General features: G+C 38.1%; 1 protein-coding gene across 19 annotated transcripts in view; it reads right to left on the minus strand.

Moving 5' to 3' along the window:
• LOC1275271 (hemicentin-2) overlaps nt 1-19,809 on the minus strand; it is a 221,352-nt gene that overhangs the window by 144,886 nt on the left and 56,657 nt on the right. For 11 of the 19 annotated variants that reach the window (XM_061659576.1, XM_061659577.1, XM_061659575.1 and 8 more), the window contains one exon: nt 3,018-3,067. The exons of the other annotated variants lie outside the window; for them this stretch is intronic. The gene's annotated coding sequence lies outside the window, so the exon portion shown is untranslated. The remainder of the gene's footprint in view (nt 1-3,017; nt 3,068-19,809) is intronic. 19 annotated transcript variants of the gene reach the window in all.

Raw genomic sequence — 19,809 nt, forward strand, 5'->3', positions numbered from 1 at the left:
CGCTATGGATGGCATTAGTTTCGACTGATTTCACGCCATCGTTTCGTTGTGGTTCTCTGATGTGGTTCTCGTTTTCGTTCCTTTCTACACTCATCACTTCAGAAGTGAGCTTGTTGATGAGTTTTTAAACTACGATCCTACGATAGCTGTGCAAAAGCGGAATGGATAAGCCCTAACCGACATTTACTCTAAAGAAAGAAGGAAGGAATCATGCAAAAAAAATAATAGAAATGCAACCAGCAAAAAGCACAAAGCGTAAAACATAAACAGACTTGCAGCAGGGAAAGATAGTAAAATCAGCGTTAGAAAATCATCAGTGAAAGATCCCAGGATGGGAAATAGAACGGAAAATTGTCTGATTCGGGAAGTGAAGCTACCTCCTGCTGGACGGATCCCTTGGTACTGATGTAACTGAAGCGGTGACAAAATTGCTTTGTCATAAGGTATGGGGTAAAGCTTTCACGGCCACGGTGGCCGACGGCCATTAAAAACCCATCATTATACGTACCCATAGCCGCAAACCCAAGCTCCTAACGCATTTGGCATTACTTTCAAACTTAATCTCACGCTAAGCAAAAGACAGGGGAGCTTTCCAACGTCTTGGATTAAAGAGCGATAGTAAGGTTGTTTAAAATTTTGGACGCTTTTCTACAGAAAAAATTTCAGTCAGTGTTCAATTTAAAGCCAATTAATCAAATATTAGCTTTTTGCTGTACGGAGGCAAATATAAGCATTATATTAGTTGAGGGAAACAGCGTCTTTTTTTGTCACTGCTCTTATGTAAAGATATTATTTTTGTTCATACCTGTTGACAGACAGTTACATCAATATCTCTTTATCTGATACTGATGTGCTACTTCATCCCCTTAAGCAAATCAATAGCTTATTTCATGACACTCAAATACACCACACGTTGTGAATGAAACCAAAAATACTACTTAAGTCTCATCGATAGTGAAGCAACACAACCTCATCAGTGGTGTAAGTTTTCGCTCAAAAGCTTACAGTGACATCGAAAAACCGTACCAAATTTGCCGTACTTCGGACGGAAGTTTTCATAAGCCACATTGCATATACTAGAAGTCTTTTTGCTGTCTTTTCATACAGACACTACCCCAGCTTAAGAGCTCATCATCAGCAGAAAAAAATGAATAGAAAAAAGCGACGTCAAAACATCTCCATAGACACATCTACAGCCAGTGCGCTATCGTGAATGATGCTGTTGATTCAAGGATTTTCTGCACATCCAATAAGCAATGAGGTGAAACATCTCAAATCACGCCTGCAGAAATGAGCCACTGCATCGGTTCCATTTCCACTTCTCGAGCAGTGCCTGGCGGCTCATGGATCGTTTGCCTAGAAACGGTTGGCATGCCATGTTATCGACACCGTTGACGAGGCTTCATCTCGTTTGTCAGCGTATTTGTCGAATACGAGAAGAAAAAGAAGAAGATCCGCGTAATAGAGACGCGGAGCAATGCACGCCAGCTACCATGCCAATGAGCTTTAGAAAATTAAGCAAATCGATACTTATTTTCTGAGAAAATTAATAGTTCGCCCGCGACCACGATAGCAGCATCAGCAGATGGGACCTGTCGGGGCCACTATTTTCAACAACAGTGCTTGCATTGACAAATGCTATTAATAAATTAGTAAGCAATTGGCTCATTAGCGTTGATTTTGTTAGCATAATCAACAATCTTCATGATGGAGAATTATCGCGTGTTTCACGCAGTTTCACGCTTGTATAAGAATTTACTATTTCAAATATAATTTTAAAATAAGCTGAAAAATACAATCGATGCAATAATTGACATCTCTCAATTACACTTATGTAACATGTAAATGTATGTAAGAAGAATGTACTTGGTGGGAAAAACATATTTAGCACTCTTTTCGAAAACCAACCAAAAATACATTTTCATCCCTAGCTTATTTCAAACCAAACAGATCACATCCAATCAATGGTCCCATTTCACACAAGATTGAATCGTTTAAATTACAATCCCGTGTCGTTTAAAAATTGCTAAATGTTGTTTAACCTTTTTGTTTGATGACAACATGCCAATTTTTTGCAGCACAAATCCCCTTTCCCGAAATACTGACAATCGGTTTTCGATCTCTTGAAATGACAAAATGCAAATGACATTCATCTCTCTCTCTTTGTCTCTCCCCTTGGCATGTCAACTGATCGGTAAAAAGCAAAAGCGTGTTCACATCCAATTTGAAAACTGGCCCCAGAGACAACTCACCAAACTGAAACAAATTTTAAGTTTTTTTCTGTCCTTCCCAAACCACGCACATGAGCCGAAATCAGTCGTGTTTCGTGAGGTTCAACTCACAATGAATTGAATCATGCTACAGTCGGTGTACAAGAATATTTTTTTACATTTACATTACTTCCTTTGTTTTTTTTTATTTTTTATTTTGTCGTAGTTCGCATTGCTAGTGCGATGACACGCCCTTTATCGTAAGGTCCGAAAGCACCTCAAATCACGCATTCAATATTGTCAATTTGCTGTACTATTGCCATCGAATATCTGATTACAAATGGTATTGTTCGTTACTCTAGTGGGACAATGTAAAAAAATCGTTCGGTGGGAATTAGAATATACCTTCTTTGACAGCATCGGTTTCATCCTCACCGTACAGAGAGTTGTTTATCTCAATCGCTTATTGATATCAACCTAATGAATGACTAGCTTCTTTTAGCGTTACACCATTAATCTATTGACATTTTATTGCGTTTTATTTTATGCCGTTCACAAATAATGACATTGATATGATCGGACTAAACTGGTATCTTGTTGGAGAATAGCTTAATTTCAATAATGTCATGGAAAATCGGACACAAAATCTGTTTCAAAATTCGACATTAAAATGCAAGATGAGGGTACTTCTGACAAAATAAAACTGGTATCTATTTGATATGATTGAAAATGATAATTTTGTTGGTGTTTTTAGTGGTATAATGTGTAAAAATTATATTACATTATATTTACATTTTACTAGCTTACCTGTCACTTCAAAGAGAGATTTTTATGGAAGCCACACGAAATTTCATAATCTGTAATTAAACGGAAGCATTGGTGAACACGAGTTAGTTAGAACGCGACATTTAAAAAAGGATTAATTAAATAAAGAATCGTATAATTTCTGTTCATAGCAATTTTCATTCCTTATCCTGTGAATTTTTGCGGCTATTGAAGCGTTCAAACATATTTTACAAAACCAAAATGATACTTTATTGGTTTCGCTATAATCGCTTTATGAAACTTTCACAAGAAATATTACCCTTTTTTGTTCTCTCTTTCTCCCGCCGTGTTCTCTTTACATTACGCGCTTATTGGATTGGGCGATTGGTTGGCTTCCGTTAGAATCTCATCTCTCTTTGTTACAGTCTTATTAATTCCGTGAAAGTCATGAAAGATTTTTTCCCTCCACAGAACCATTTACCAACAAGGTATGGTTCGAATTTTTCATCACCATCAATGAGTAATGCTTTGGGAGAAATTTCACCCAAAGAGACAAAGGAAACATGCACAAAGAAGTTGCACGCTATAAATGTGCGTATGTATGTGAATAGTAAAGTTGTTGGAAAGAAAAAAGTACCCTATCTTGGTGAGGAAGTTTTATTAAAACCGATTAAAATTTTCTCAAGCATAAGTCACATACAAGAATCATAGCAGAAAGAGAATTTCTAATAAAATCAGGATACGATGAAAATACAACAACATGTTGTATTTTTTGCTTGTGTCTTTGTATATATTTCACCGCTTAAAGATACTTTAGGGTGGTGGAAAAGGTTTTGAAAATTTTTTTTTTATGTTAAAGAACTCTAAAGTTATCATTTTACTGGTTTTCAGCTATTTTTCTACAATTGTCTAAATGTTCAAAAGTGCTTGCACAATAATAATTAGTCAATATTCAAACAGCTTAAACTCAGACTTTCTTGATTACACGGTTTTCTATAATTTAATAATTTTTTTTTCAATATCATGAACGCACATCAAAGGTTTAAATGAAATGCAAATCTGATTGTACAAGGTCTGCATCATTGCATCAACTTCAAATTAATTGTCTGAATCGCTTGTGTACTTTATACCGTGAATAAGTAAATGTCAGTATCAAACATTTGATCGCAATCGAGTTAGCTTTACTAGATGATGTAGCCGTTTTCATATGTTGTGGCATTTGGTATTCTCAGTAAAGTGTTTCGATAGTCGAATGTCTAGATATACGATATATGCATCTTACCATTACTAAAAGCATGATTTGATCTACACATACGAGGCTTGAACTCAGGACTGGCATGCTGTAAATTTGTGCGACTTAACCACTGTGACACAGGAAAATCATTATTTCATATGTGTAGAATGAATGGGCATGTTTTCTTCTTCTTCTTTGGCTCAATAACCGATGTCGGTCAAGGCCTGCCTGTACCCACTTGTGGGCTTGGCTTTCAGTGACTAATTGATTTCCCCCCATAGCAGAATAATCAGTCCTACGTATGGCGGCGCGGTCTATTTGGGGATTGAACCCATGACGGGCATGTTGTTAAGTCGTACTAGTTAACGACTGTACTACGAGACCGGCTCAACCGGGCATGTTTTAACAATAGTAAAATATCAAACAATACATACCAAGCTTATTTCTTCACGCTGTTTTTTGCCAAAACACTTTAGTGATTGCTTTTGTTTTTGTTGAACAATTGTGTTAAATCTCATATAAATATCGATTTGATAGAAATTTGACAAAAAAACCTTAAAAACCTTGAGAGAGCCAATTCTCGGCAAATTTGTTATACGCATGTCTAGAAATGAACCCTTAATGTGTCTTTCAGTTTTACAACACCGTGGACAATACTTGCCATCGCGAGACAGCAACGATCGACTGACACGGATTAAGCAGTGTGCTGTTCCGTTGGGAAATTTTCAATTTAATTTCATTTGCTCCCAAACGGGGTCAACACCCATTTACCACCCACTCTTTCGTAACACAACTGCTACATTGTGTGCAAAAGGCGAAATGAAGTGATAACAGTTTCCAATTAGCTAAATCACCAACGATTAATCCATTTTGCCAATTTTATCCTTAATTGCACTTGGAGAGCATCATTGATTGGATAAAATGAAGCATCCCGATTCTTTTGGATATTTTTTCTTGAATTTTGTAACTATTTAATTTAATTACTACTTAAAACCATGTATTAATTTTTAAAAAGTTTACATTAAAAAAAATAAAAAGACTTCAATAAAAAGATTTAATTCTCAAACCAATCAATTACCAATGCCCGACCACCATAAAAACGCTAAACATTAAAACGGAACATGCAAGCGAGACAAATAATACTTATTAAATATAAATAAAGGAAGTTAGAAAATGTTTGGTGTACACATACTCGTTCAAGAAACGTTTCTTTATATGCCTGGACGTACAGGGTGTATAAACCTTTGTCGCTATCTACCTACAACGAAAACAATCTACCATTCTTCGAGAACAAAAAAAAAATTAGCGGCCGTGCCGTGGTTAACGGGGCTTATTTAATATTCTGTCATAAATTCGATGAGATAGCTTCGACCATAACATATGCAAATAATCTTCTAATGATGGTAGCGTCTGGGATGATCATGCCCTCATTTTTTATATAAAAAATAACCAAAAACATAAACCTACAAAATATACAAAACAAATTAAAAATATTCTGACCTGCGTATATTATAAGAAATAAAGCCCAATGATGTATAAGTCATAGAACACATACAACTGGTAGCATTATTTTAGTAATCTAAAGAGTTAATAATAATAATTGAGATACGAATACAACAACCATGAACAATGAGCACAAGTTCTCTAAATTAGCCACACGAACTCATTATTAAGTTCGAGTTATCCTTATGTCTTTATTTACCCTTCTTATAAACTTTGCAGCGCGCGAAGATTTGATCTAATTCGCATCTAATCACAAAATTTTAAGCTTCATTTGGGAGTGATTTTATAATTTTGATTTATTCATTCGTTCATTATAAATCGTCCACCGTACCCGGTGTTGAAGGAACTCAACAACACGACGATAACGGTGCACTTTCTAGCCCCGAACGTATAACGAGTGTCTCGAATGATAAATAGATTTATTGGCAACTGTATCGATTTGCAGTTTTCATTTTGTCGCTGTCGCATCGGGTCGAAGGTTTGTCGTTTTGCATTGGAGGTGCACGATGACTGATACGATGGCACTGGACCGGACGGATGAACTATGAATGTTAATCAGAGTTTGAAAGAGCCGATGTCAACCACTGCTTGTCGCTGCTAATGCAGCTGGAAAAACGACTGCGATGGCTTCGAAAGCTTATTAGCCACAACCCGTTCGTTATCGCACGGCACGTAGCACCCGGTGAAAGAGAGCATAAAGCTGTTATTTTCCCTATCGTGATGGGTCAAACGGGGGCTAACGAACACGGCCATCGGTAGTCACCGGTGGAGTTGTTCTGACATTCATAATCATTTTGTTAAGGGTCATAGAATGCCCGAATAGTTAGTGTGCTTGGTTTGCGAAGAGCAAACGCGAACAAGGAGTGTTCTCGGAAACAAAGTTTCATTTGGATTAAGATGAAGTGAAGAGGTGCATTAGAAGTGCAACACATTGAACATAAATTAGAACGATAACTAAATTATTCTCGGTGGTGAATGACTACCAAAACGTTGCGCTGGTAGAGCGTGGTTAGAGCGTTGTTTTGCTGTACATAATTTTCTTAGACCATAAATCTTCTTCTTCTTCTTTGGCTCAACAACCGATGTCGGTCAAGGTATGCCTGTACCCACTTATGGGCTTGGCTTCCAGTGACTAATTGATTCCCCCCCATAGCAGGATAGTCAGTCCTACGTATGGCGGCACGGTCTATTTGGGGATTGAACCCATGACGGGCATGTTGTTAAGTCGCACGAGTTGACGACTGTACTACGAGACCGGCTAAGACCATAAATACGAATATAAATATACTTGCGTTGAGTAGAAAGCAACTTCTACAAAACTTATCATTAACAAAGATGCACATAAAACTTTGGCAGAATTGAAACATTATTAGATTGTTCTATAAACATTTTAAAGGTAGACAAAGTTGTAGGTGTTTGGGTATGTGTATGTTTATTATGAACGAATGCTATAGAAAATCAAATGTTAGCGTAAGATTAAACCCATAATTTTCTCAATTCTCAGCAAAATAAACATAATTTGCATTGATAAAACCGTTTTGCACAGGTATTGTACAATGCACAAACATGTCACGTTTGACTGAATAATGCTTTCGAAATCGGTCAATGCACAAACCATTTATTAGCGATTTTATAGGGCTTTATGTTAATTAACCTCCAAACGCAAAAACGTCCATCTAGCATATTAGTGTCAGTAAAATAATACACGCCCGTGGTACATGCGGCCATCGTACCGAGTACAGCTTTTGTTTGCACTTCTCTATCGCACAAAACGTCACGCGTTCAAATATGCCTAATGATAGTTGACGTGCCCAAAATAGATACCCCTAACATCGAAAGCAATGGACACATTTTCCAATCGTTACCGACAGGACAAAGCCGTCTGGAACATAACCTTTCCCGTCGCGATTAACGGAGCCAATAAATATGCTGAAGACAAAACCTATTTATACGGACCATTAAGGATCGAAGTTGAAAATGGCAGTTGCAACGATGAAAAAAAAGTACTTCGTTGCCTGAGAAACGATTTTTTGCAAACGACAAGCAACATTACATGCCCACATGCCAAAGCTCATTAAACCTGTGCTCCAGTACTGAATGTTGGGCTATGATGTGGCTTTTTTTGTAACAACGTGCTAGAGCCAAAAAAAACATTCCGACCGGAAAGTGGCTCAAGCTAACGATATCGATACCGTAGCAGAGTGGTCAGCTTGCAGGTGATACAATTAGAACGGGTAGCTTTGCCTCTCCGTCCTTCACTAGCGGACATGCCTGCTCATCTGTCCGACTGGCAATAGAATTAAGGTAATCGAATTGATAGCGATCAGGTTTGCCCGCCATACCGTGCTCTAATGGCCAGATGGAGGCGGTTCTATTTCTAGATTGTATTTCACTTTCCCTTTAGCCATTTTCCGTCTCTTCGATACGTCAAAAGAAAGTCGACAGACAGACATAAATGGAAACAAATCGCAAGCACTCGTATTAATCTACATTAGGCCTATCAGGTGCAGAGATTCGCCTGCTGGAACCGATTTTTCGCAGATACCGGGTATAATTAACAACCATTGGTCGTTTGAGCCTTTTAGCTCTTTCCTTTTTTTGTGTGGATGTTGATTCAACCAGACTATCGCTCACAATCCATCAATCAATCAATCTGATGATATGAGAACGAACGAACGAACAATTTAATCCAATAAAATGACATTTCCTCTCATGTCCGTTGTTTGTGTAGTTTGTGTAGTTAGAAAACAACGTACTGTTTCATTCATGCACGTGGTTTGCTGGCACAGGAAGTAAAAAATAATGAAATCAACAACTCTCCTTAACTGTGTACTGTCTGGTAGCAGGTTAAGTTGAGATACTTTACGACAAGTGCACCTGAGATACAGTACTTATTATGTAACTTACAAATAACGGGTAGGATTACTACAGGAGCCCCTATTTTATTCATTTTTGCTGATTGATTTTCAAGGAACGAAAAAAATCCACTTGTGGGTATGGAAAACAACTTTCCAGGAGGAATCTCCATAACAATTTATAAAATATGGCGTTTTTCTCCCATCCTCCACTGCTTCTCTTAAAGCCGCTGAAACCTTTCCTTTGGTGAACTGGATATTCCGCTGACAATGTCCATCGATGACCATCAGCCTGTCGTTAGTGTTGGGTTACGGCCCAAGGTAACGTTCGTAAAACGTGTGTAGATTACATTGCCGGAACGGTGATGTTCAAAGGATTTCGGGATTTTATCATTGCGTACCTTTTTCGGTATCCGAGCACGTAGCGTACACGGGAAGAATATGGTAAAAAATGATCTCAAACAAAAAATAAGAACAGCAGAAAGGATGCGAATGTAAGTTCCGTGTGGAAAGTTTCATTTCAATAGTCGATACCTTCTCAATTGCGGATATGTTTAGCACTTTCCTTTGCATGGGTTTATTGCGTAACAAACACACACACACGTACTCGGTTTTGTACGTAGTTCTTTCCGATTGGTTACAGGGATAGGTAGATATAAATTTTTCCTTCGTTACGCTGACTGGTTATGCCAAACGGACTGTAAAAGAATCAATTTCACTGAAAGCTTACAATTCAAGAGTTTCCTGTACCCAGGGTGCCAAGAAGCATGCTGTATTTATGTTTGTAATAAAGAGAAAAGTGGAGAGGTTTGTTAGACCATTAACGATTTAAAGGTAATGGACATTTGATTTCAAATTTATTTTTAAAAAATTATACAACAAAAATATTCAAATATGTTCAAAAATTGTCAAACACTACTAAACATAAACCAAAGACCAGGTTTTGAGATCAGCATAAAGCAATGAGTATAAATGGTAATAAACAGCTAAGAATTTGATTTGCGTAAGAACATTTACAGCAAAATTATTTATGAAATAATAATGCTGGATTTGCTTTGGTAGTGAAAGTTTATCGTTTATCTCAAATGAACGATTCTTCCGATTAAAATGTAAATCATCAAAACTGTAAAGCAACATTTAAGTAATTCAACTGATAAAATTAATGATTGTACGAGTGGAAAATATAGACACTCTGGATTACAGTTTTATCTTACCATCTTATCGACATAGCATATATTTAAAACTAAGCAGTATTGTTTCTATTTGATGATGCTGCAAACGATATCGCCATGTTTGCTTATTTTCATAAGCAGTTATAAACACTGTTCATGCCAGCTTGGTCTATTTGATTCCTATTCCCGTTCAAATGCGGTGCAAAGTGTGAATAACTCGTAGCTCATTCCATGAATTGGCATTTGACACACCAGTCATTGTTTTGTTTTGGAAAGGATTTCGGTCTTGCTGTAAGAATGTTGGTCGTAAGATTAAAGCAAAAGCGTTCCGATGACAGCACACAATTTCACACGGAATGAAAGATTCATCCGGGCGCATGTTGCCATGGTGCGGCAAACAGTTATCTACTCCGACTATAAGGAAAAGGGGAAACGATCTGGTTCACTCAGTGCTACTGTCCTGCCGGGCCAGTTAGTCGTTTGATTCCTTTTAAGATAATTGAATTCCGGTCCATTTAATTTCACCAGTCAACGGATACTTCCCGTAACCGTGGCTCCTTGCCTTCGTTACGAGGATAGCTTTCTTTATGGGATAAGATTTTTGCTTTTTTTTAATATAAATTGACGCAAACCTTTGGCGAGTCAGACTGGTCACTAATTCGCTGCTCGAAGATTACCTGCCCATACTCATCCGGGAAGGAAAAGGCATCAGATCTTTTGGTTTCGTGCAACTTGTGTCCTTTCAATTTAATTAACCCTCAATCAGGATTTTACCTTTTTTATTTCTTTTTCAACGAGTATCCCACAAACCATAACGTCACCAAGGTAATTAATCAGGGTTCAATGCACGTTTACAACAGTGAGCGCTATCGTATATTTCTCCAGGTTCCTATTTTTCCTGTTTTTTTCTGGTCTTATTAACATGCTGTTGGAGGCCTTTAATTACCTGCATTATACGTCACCTTACCTTACCTGCATTCATCTTGATTGTAAGATTTGGACATTTAACAAAGAAAATGCGCTTATATTCATCGGAAACAGCACCACGTGTTCTGATAAACGTCTAGGGAAAACATTTACTACTCCCTTTCCATTGGTGCAGCAAATCGAGCAGAATCAAATCGAAAAAATACCGTGTTCTACAGTACAAGGCCATCACGAAAAACCACGAAACCAACGCTTGCCTCTTATCTGTGTGCGAAGAGTTATCCATCGATTCAAGTGTCTGTCAAACAGCGTGTCACTCGACAGAGTTTGTCCTCAATACGCTCATGGCAAAGTGGTCCACTTGATGATACTGACGATAGGATGGAAACGTAAATCGGATTCTACCACCGAATCAGCATGGGGATTTTTTTTTCAAAGGAGCTCAAGTGCTGAAGAGTTAAAAAAGTTTATACAACAGCAAAACATCCAACCAATGAATAAAATATGCGGAAAAATTCGATTCGTGGTATTGCTGATGAAGTTAGGCCGATGAACCGCTGGTTGAGTACCTTGGCAGAGTAGGAAGGCTGTTAATTATAAAGGTCAAAGATGCAATAAAAGATTGAGTGAGGTGCTCAATGGATGAAGAGATTTTTAATTAAATTCAACAGAAGCTACGCCTCACACAAAGTGTGTCTGTAAACCTGCATCCATGTTTCAAATGGTTGAATGTTAAGTATATTGCATGACATTGAAATTTCCTGACAGTCTCTCAGTGTATCTATTCATCATTATTTTTTTTTTGTTAGTGCATTAATGGTTTAAAAATAACATTGTAAAAGTACCGCCTTAGAATAAATATTCAAAATTTAGTAAGGCTAGACAACGCGATGATAAAAAAGGAGGCGCCTGGTAGTTTTAAATAGTTACATGGCAAGCATTAGGAGTGTTTTGTTATTGCAAACTGTACACTTAATACCTTACTTATAGTTTTTTTTAAATATTTTATAGAAATATAAGCTTTGTAGAGTTGTTGTTATTTTAACCTCAGCTTGGTTCATAAATTTATTATTATGTATTTTTAATATTTATACCATACCACCAATTTTACTGTTGTCATAAAAACAATGTTCCAAAGAAATTAATTAAAGCACTTAAAAGAACAATTATAGCTACCATACTGGTTCTTTAAATTAAATTTTAAATTTTCTTCTCTGACCTTCGTGTGTCCAAAACATCAGTTAACGCTTTATTAATTTGTTGGGTTACGTTAGAGTAAGGTTAGATTATAATTATGTATTAACGCATTTCAAAGAGCAACATTGATCTTCTTCTTCTTTGGCTCAACAACCGATGTCGGTCAAGGCCTGCCTGTACCCACTTATGGGCTTGGCTTCCAGTGACTAATTGATTCCCCCCATAGCAGGATAGTCAGTCCTACGTATGGTGGCGCGGTCTATTTGGGGATTGAACCCATGACGGGCATGTTGTTAAGTCGTACGAGTTGACGACTGTACTACGAGACCGGCTCGAGCAACATTGATACAATACTAATAAACTAGTAAATGACTATGAAAGAGGGTGGGTCAAGGTCCATACGGGGCTTGAACCCATGACGGGCGAGCTGATGACTATACCAAGCTACCGGCTTGATTTGCTACTATGACTAGTATTTAATCGTTTTGATGATCTGCAATCTGTGAATTTGTCTTACACATTGCAAAGGAGCAGAATATGTAGATTAACACGCGACATTGTAATTAAAACCTAACAACAATATATAAGACTACCAAAGATGGTTTCATTTATTGTCTTCACACTCGTTCTCTCTCTCTCTCTCTCTCTCTCTCTCTCTCTCTCTATCTCTCTCTCTCTCCCTTTCTCTCCCTTTCTCTCTCTCTATCTCTCTCTTTCTCTCTCTCGTTCTCTCTCTCTTTCTTTGAGCTTATTTTACATTTTATACTAATTTTACATTTTTCTCACCCCAATGCTATGATAAATGCAATCAGCAAGATTTCCTATTTTGCCTGCATCACACTCACTTAACATGTCATTTCTGATGAACATAACGCTTTTGCCCCAGCCATAATATCCGGCATAACGTTGCTCAGCCAATCACATCTTACGCGAATGCGAACGAAGTTGTACATGTGATAATAATAAACCCCCCCCCCCCCCCCCCCCTAAATTCAAACCTACATTCACCCACGCCTACAAATTGTGCTACGTTCCAGCGAAATTTTATGGAACCAAATATTTACACTTCATTGGGTTAACATCTTCGAAGGTCCTCCGTGAACCAACATCTAGCCCGACGAGAAGGATCCTTCCGAGCAGTGAATCCTTTTTCGTGCCTGTACGTTGTAGCTGTTGTCCTGGGCATGCAAGATTGGGATACATAAATATCCCATCTATTACGGCGACTGCTTGTATGGTGTTGATGTATTTTGCTTCTTCTTTTTCTTATTTTGCTTCTTGCTGAAGTGAATGAGAATCCGCTTCAAACGCTTACTGCTGCTTGCTCTGCGTTATCTATACAAGGGTTCCGTTTCATACCACGCATGAGTTGAAATGTTTGATTGAACCAACGTTCTTGTAATGTTACGAGACCAAAGTGCGTTGGCCGGGAGCGGATAACCTTGTGTGCTGTGTATTTTTTAAACACACCTTCGAACGCACCGACAAATACTACGATTGCAGGAGAGTTTAGCGTTTTGCATAGACATTCCAGGTACTTGGCGTGTGAGATATTCCAATTCAGCTGATCGTCATGCATCGACACGTCAACCAGTCGGTCAGGATATACGCTCCCTTCTGACGGCACGCAAGCCGCGCCAGTAAAGCCATTATTGACTCACCGTCGTGCACCCGGGGTCGTAAATTTGGTGACGGCAACACATTATGATAGCTACGGGTAATGATGATGTTTCGCAATAAACTCAGCCACCAGCCATTACCACTCGAATGCGCGTTTTATGTTGCGCTGATGGATGATAGAATTGCGATTACCGGAAGAAATAATGATGCGGGAAATGGATTTTTCTCTAACAAAACCACAGGCAGTGGTAAAAATCCCACCGCTGGGATCGAAATTGAGTTCGACGATGAGCCTGTGCTGAACGTAGCCTCCGGTTTTTGCAGTTTTGGTATGTCCATGAGGGTGAAGATATGGTGAAGGAAGTAAGGAGAAGAAAAATCTTGCCTCTAAAAGAAAAAAACCATTAACCGTCGCCGGTGGAACAAATGCAACAAACGAGACTCGGAGGAAATTTAAAATCCTATCATTGAGCTCAAGAAAATCCTTTTCTACGGCACGACAGTCAACCACGGTCTGTCGTTATTCGCGATTCTGTTTGCTTCCTTCGATTATTCTTTTGGGAGGCAATTAATGTCAAGTTTGATGACAAACGGTGGTGGTGTCGTACGAACAGAGGCAGAAATCGAGCCCTGCAGGATCCATCATTTTAGAATAAAGAATACCGAAAAATAAAAATACTTGAAGTAAAAAAAAAAAATAAAATAAAAATACTTAAAGTACTTAAACGCTGAAGCTGAAGAAAGATGTTAAAAAGCTTTCTTATAAACTTTAATCGTTAAAATGCACCAACACGAAAGGGTGAGGTGAGAAAAGTCATTAGAATTACTCAAAAACAACCCGTCGTAATAATGAAGTTTGTTGAGTAGGCTGCACGGTCATTAAAATCGTGCCAACATTTGGTACGACTTACGTCAGTGTTGTTTGTTGTGTTGAAATACTAAACACCGAGAAAAATAACATCGATTGAACTTTCATGCCTTTCCGCTCTTACAGAGAAACGAAAATATGAGGGGTGAAATTTCAGATCATTTCTAAACGATATATCCTTCTGTCACAAAAACTTTATTAGTTATTACAACCTTAGTAAAAATTATGAATAATTAGAAACTTTAATGTAACTGAATGAAAACTCACATAAAACGATTGATTCCTCCAAACCCTTCCGGTAGAAACATGAACAACTTCTGAACCTATTAGAATCATTGGAATCATTTTAATAATGAAACTCCAAAAGGATGCTGTAGTTGCATTTCATTTACCGAATAGTTAAGATAATTGAGTTAGGGCAAGAGTATAGTGCATGTGCGATAATTATTGAATTCTGAAGAAGTTATTAATACACGTTTCACCATTGGTGCCTTATCCACCATGCACCAAATCAATAAGTTTATGCACTTGCATAAAGCTACTTGCATAGCTTGAACTTGCTCTTTTTCGAGGAAATTTCAAACGATACCGAAAACAGTCTGATTTCAACTATTCACTATAATCATAAACTAGCTATTATGTAAAATATAGTAAAAAATGTATCAAAGTTTTGAGGATGTAAAAAATTTAAAATTAAAAAAAAACTTCGAAAAATATTATTTCAGAACATAAAAATAAAATATTTAATAAAATAATAATAACAATATAATAATAATAAAATATTTAAATAAAATCAGCAAGTGATAACAATCGGCCTCAATTATCGTTCGTTCTGGATGAAAAAGAATAAAATAAATGTTCCTTCCATCCAACAGTACAGCTAATGCTGGCGGTGGATTTTCTATACTCTGTAAAACGAAACCTTCTTTCGTTTCACCGTGACAGCATGACAAACAAAACACAACAGTTAGAAAGCCAATAGGGTATCCTTTCTTGACAAACTCGCATGGAGAGAAAAAAACATACCATAGCGAAAGAGGATCGCTTCACATATAAACCAACAAATAAGTAAACCGTCTACCGAACGCTAACGCAATCCAATAATTCCATCACCTGCCTTCCTTCGCAAGGCATAACGTCTACCTGTACCTATCGACAACGATTCTGGCGGAGCTGTGCAAATGATGAGAATGAGAAAAACAGACCATACCGATGGGATTCATTTTCAAGGATAAGAATGTGTTCCACTGATGATGGTAACAACAACATCAGCAACGGCTTCTGCTGCAAACAAAAAAACATCCTTCAAGCTCACCTTTAACTTGCACGTGAAAAGGATCAACCGGTGTGTGTGCGTGTGTGAGCGTTTGTGTGTGTGTGCAAGTGTTTGTAATTCTATGCCCTTGCTGTAAACCTTGAACAACAAGCGCCAAGCACAGCACCTACCTTTTTCGAGCGCAAACGCGAAAGCGAAAAGAGCGAAACAGATCAAGCAGCCGCTGGATGAGCAACAAACGCCACCATGTCAGCGTGCAAATGGTTCAACATACTTTTGATTGTTGCTCTGGTAGATGCTTGGATGGATGTTTTTTACATGACTAACTTTTTCGCTGACTGGCAGGTTTTGTTCACCTTCTGCGGGATGAAAAAAAGGTCTGGCCATGGCTTTGGCCATCGTTTTGAGAGACGTAAAGCATCAACTCAGCACCGTTGCAGCAGACACTAGCATGGGCTACCTTGTAAGCTCAGTGCTCGGTGCGAGATTGTTTCTTCAAAAGACACCGAGATACGGTATCCGAAGCACGCTGGAACCACGTGTGCTAGATATTAATCCTAAAGCATCATTCAAAAGTGCTAGCGAGTGAACTTTTTCCACACATCACACACAGTTTTCACTAGCAACTGATGAACGCACGTGTGGAATGTTCTACTTTGGATACAAACGGAAGCGCCTTATTGGCAGCATGTGTGAATGTGTGAGTGTGAGGGGGTATTTTTTAAGTATATCCCTCCGTAGTATCAATTTCATTAGCAGCATTTTGTGTATGGATTTGAGTTTTTACTGTAGTTTGTGACGCTATTTATTTTTACTATGGTATATTTAGGAGGAAAAAATCATGTACATCTTTTCCCATCGTTATTCCGCAGCTTTCATAAACAATTGTGATATTGTTGTACCTTCCTACTTAAACTCCTACGCTTTGTAAAATATCTTGGGTTCACATGGCCCACGCTCGGGATTTTTGGTTATCAAGGATCCTTCTTCTCTTCCTTTTTGCTTTAAAAATTACAACCATGCACCCGTTTTGCGTACACGTTAGCACCAAACTTATTTCCCATAGGAAACGAAACTTACCAGTCAGAACGAATCAAAAGTACACTGATACCTTATGTTTTTTTAACGCATAATGATACCAAATGAGCTTACGTCACAAACTGGAATGATGTTATCATGGTCTTTATTCATAACGAGAGAAATAGGCACACCCTGGGCCCTCCCTAGGCAGGGCCGATTGTTGCACAAATTTCTATGTTGATATTAATGGTTTTACACATTTAAGTTTATTTTTGACTTAAGAATATGATTCACACGTTCTATCTTTTTTGATAGCTGATTTTCAGTTGGTCAGTTGATGAAGGTGATAGGTCCATTTTACGTTTAATTTTTGTTATGAAACATTCACGAAAATCGATGAGGAGCTAAGTAAATGAAATTTATAAAAAAGTTTCTATGACGTGCAGAGTACATTAATAATAAATTCGTGCAGTATAAATACCAATCAATTGCTTAAAATGACAAAAAAACAATCGTATTCTATTCTATGTTTCTGCATATATTAGCGACAATTATTATCTTATTCGCTTGGTACCATGATATACCATCCGGTTAATAATGCTACTACAAGCATCGTAATCACTGCCGTTTTCTCATGCATAAATTGCGCATAAATTTTTTAACGTTCCGTAACATAAAAATCATATCGTGCAGATAGTCGGTCATTCTCTTCGATTCAAAATGTTAGTCACATTGTACTCCATTTCAGGAAGGAAGAAACTTTCCGGGAAAACACGTGTACATCTTCAACGAAATAGACTCGACCCTAACACAATCAGCCGAACCGCATAAAACAATGATAAAGCCGGCAACTGTCGTGTGGTTAGTATGCCGTTGCTAAACGCTCCCCAGTTCCACCATTCGACGTCATCGGTTAGATGAGGGTGCCATTTGTGTCAGTGTTCCCAAAAACAGCGTCGTGCAGCGAGTTGATCCTGGGTAAGCTTTGACCCCGCGCCAAAACAAGGTGAGCCCGCGATGACAGGCCAGAGCGGAACTTGCTCGAAGTGGGAAATTACCCAAAAGCCGCCTGTCAAAATGACGCTTATATAGCGCGGTGCTAGAAAAACGCTCCGGTGCGTGGCGAAAAACTGTTGGTTTTCGTTATTGGAGCAGGCGAGACAGGGGGAGAATGAATCGACAAATCAGGCCGACGCGTATAATTGCTTGAAGTGGATGGACGTGCCTAGAATTTCTAATACCGGTCCGTCGTGTAGGAGTGTGCCGTACGCGAGGCTAACGCTTCGTATCCCAAATCGAAACCCAAACCAAGCAATTGGTGCCGCGAACTCGGCTCGGGTTTCCACTTGATCTAATTGAGGGAAACGAGATGCTTAGGGAAAGAATTTAGTATTTAACTTGTGGATTAGGGCGAAACAATAACTGATCCGTAGGACTTTTGAAGTTTGATCTTGGAAAAAGTCGATGTTTCACGCAAAAACATTTTGAAGCGTGGCTTTACCTCCTCCGCCAAATTGGGTTTAATATGTTGCTTTTAACAACAACATCGTTCAGACACGTTGTGCAGACAAAAAAACATACAAGCACCAGGTTTTTTTAACTTAAAAACTGATTTAAAGTAATGGACTAGAATTTAAGAGATGAATAAGAGTAGATAAAATGACTTGTCCAATAAAACTCAAAATTGTTTTGTAAATTTGTGCAATGTATCTGTTTTTTTCCACGACAAAGAAATTTCTCGCTGTTTACAATGCTCTTACATTTTATTTCAAACCATCGTTCTCTTAAAGTTTTATGAAATCTGAAATGGGGTTATTCAATCTTCTTTTAATTTCTTCTGATTGAACACGTTCCATTTGCCCACCACATCTTTTTTGTTGCTTTTAATTGAAAACATACAAACATGTGCAGGAGACATTGAAAGACATTACATGAAACAAACTTTTTTTAATCAATACTTTACTTCATTCTTTCACGTATGTTGCAAAGCTTATAAAAAAAACTCACCAACTAGTAATATCAACCACAGTAAAACCCCACATATGTACAGTACCAGTGATATGGTAATTTGGCGGCCCGAAACGCTAATGAAGATAAACGGACGGCAATCCTAAATCGCACAAAAAAAAGCGCTTCATCATCATCATTGGCGTCATCGAGCTGGATGCAATCATACAAATGTACTCCAAAAAGCTCCTTTCCAGCTTTTTTTACACATTTGCTCACACAAAGTAACCGGATTTCCGATGAAAAGTGGCATACAATTTTGCCTTTTAGTAGCACTTTCCTGCCGCTACTCAGAGTGTGTTTCTTTCCTGCCGTTGGCAAATGTTTGCTTGCCATGCGTGGGTAAACACATGTTGAGCCACCGTCTCGATGCTTGGCACGTTTCAATTTCACCTATCAACGGATTTAATCAAGCGTTCATCATACGTTGGCTGCAGTCCTGCGCCCTTGCTCTCTCGCTCTCACAGTCACATCAACACACACACACACCGTTATTCACTTCGTGCATTCTGTTGCAAATGGAAGTCTGTTAAATAATTGATCGTAGAGCCAACAGGCGGATGGCTAGTTCCAACTCGCGAATGCATTTGTTGCAATGACCGTTCAGGGTGTGGTAATGGACCATTCACTGCAACAAAATAAGGCAAAAGAAACCACATCCCTCAAGTTACAATTGGAAGGAGAGGGAGGCACCGATAGGTTTGCCTTTTACCCTGTAAATCATTTCGCTCTATCGATCGACCAAGAGCCGGCTGTGAATGATTTATAGAGTAAAAATGAGCAACATACCCTTTGATCGATGGAAAACTTTAAAAAAATTTAAAGAAAATTCATGGATGATATAAATGTATTTATAAGTAACACAAATTCAAGACGAAGTATTGCAAAAATGCTAGCGAAAACGGCTGGCCGTTTTTACTTGAATTTTAATAAATCATTATTACCAAATGTATTATTTTGGAAAATCTCGAACACGGTTGGATAGGTTCAAAATTCAACTGAACTGAATATCTGGGTAGCAAGAATTGACTATACGGCTTCGTGATACCATTAAGTCTAGGAATACCGGCATAACCGAAAATATCAGTATGGCATAAAATGAGAAGACGAATATAAAATAACAAAAATAATGATGAAAACACGTAAACAAAGGAA

The sequence above is a fragment of the Anopheles gambiae genome, chromosome 3, assembly GCF_943734735.2.
Source record: "Anopheles gambiae chromosome 3, idAnoGambNW_F1_1, whole genome shotgun sequence".
Classification (NCBI taxonomy): domain Eukaryota; kingdom Metazoa; phylum Arthropoda; class Insecta; order Diptera; family Culicidae; genus Anopheles; species Anopheles gambiae.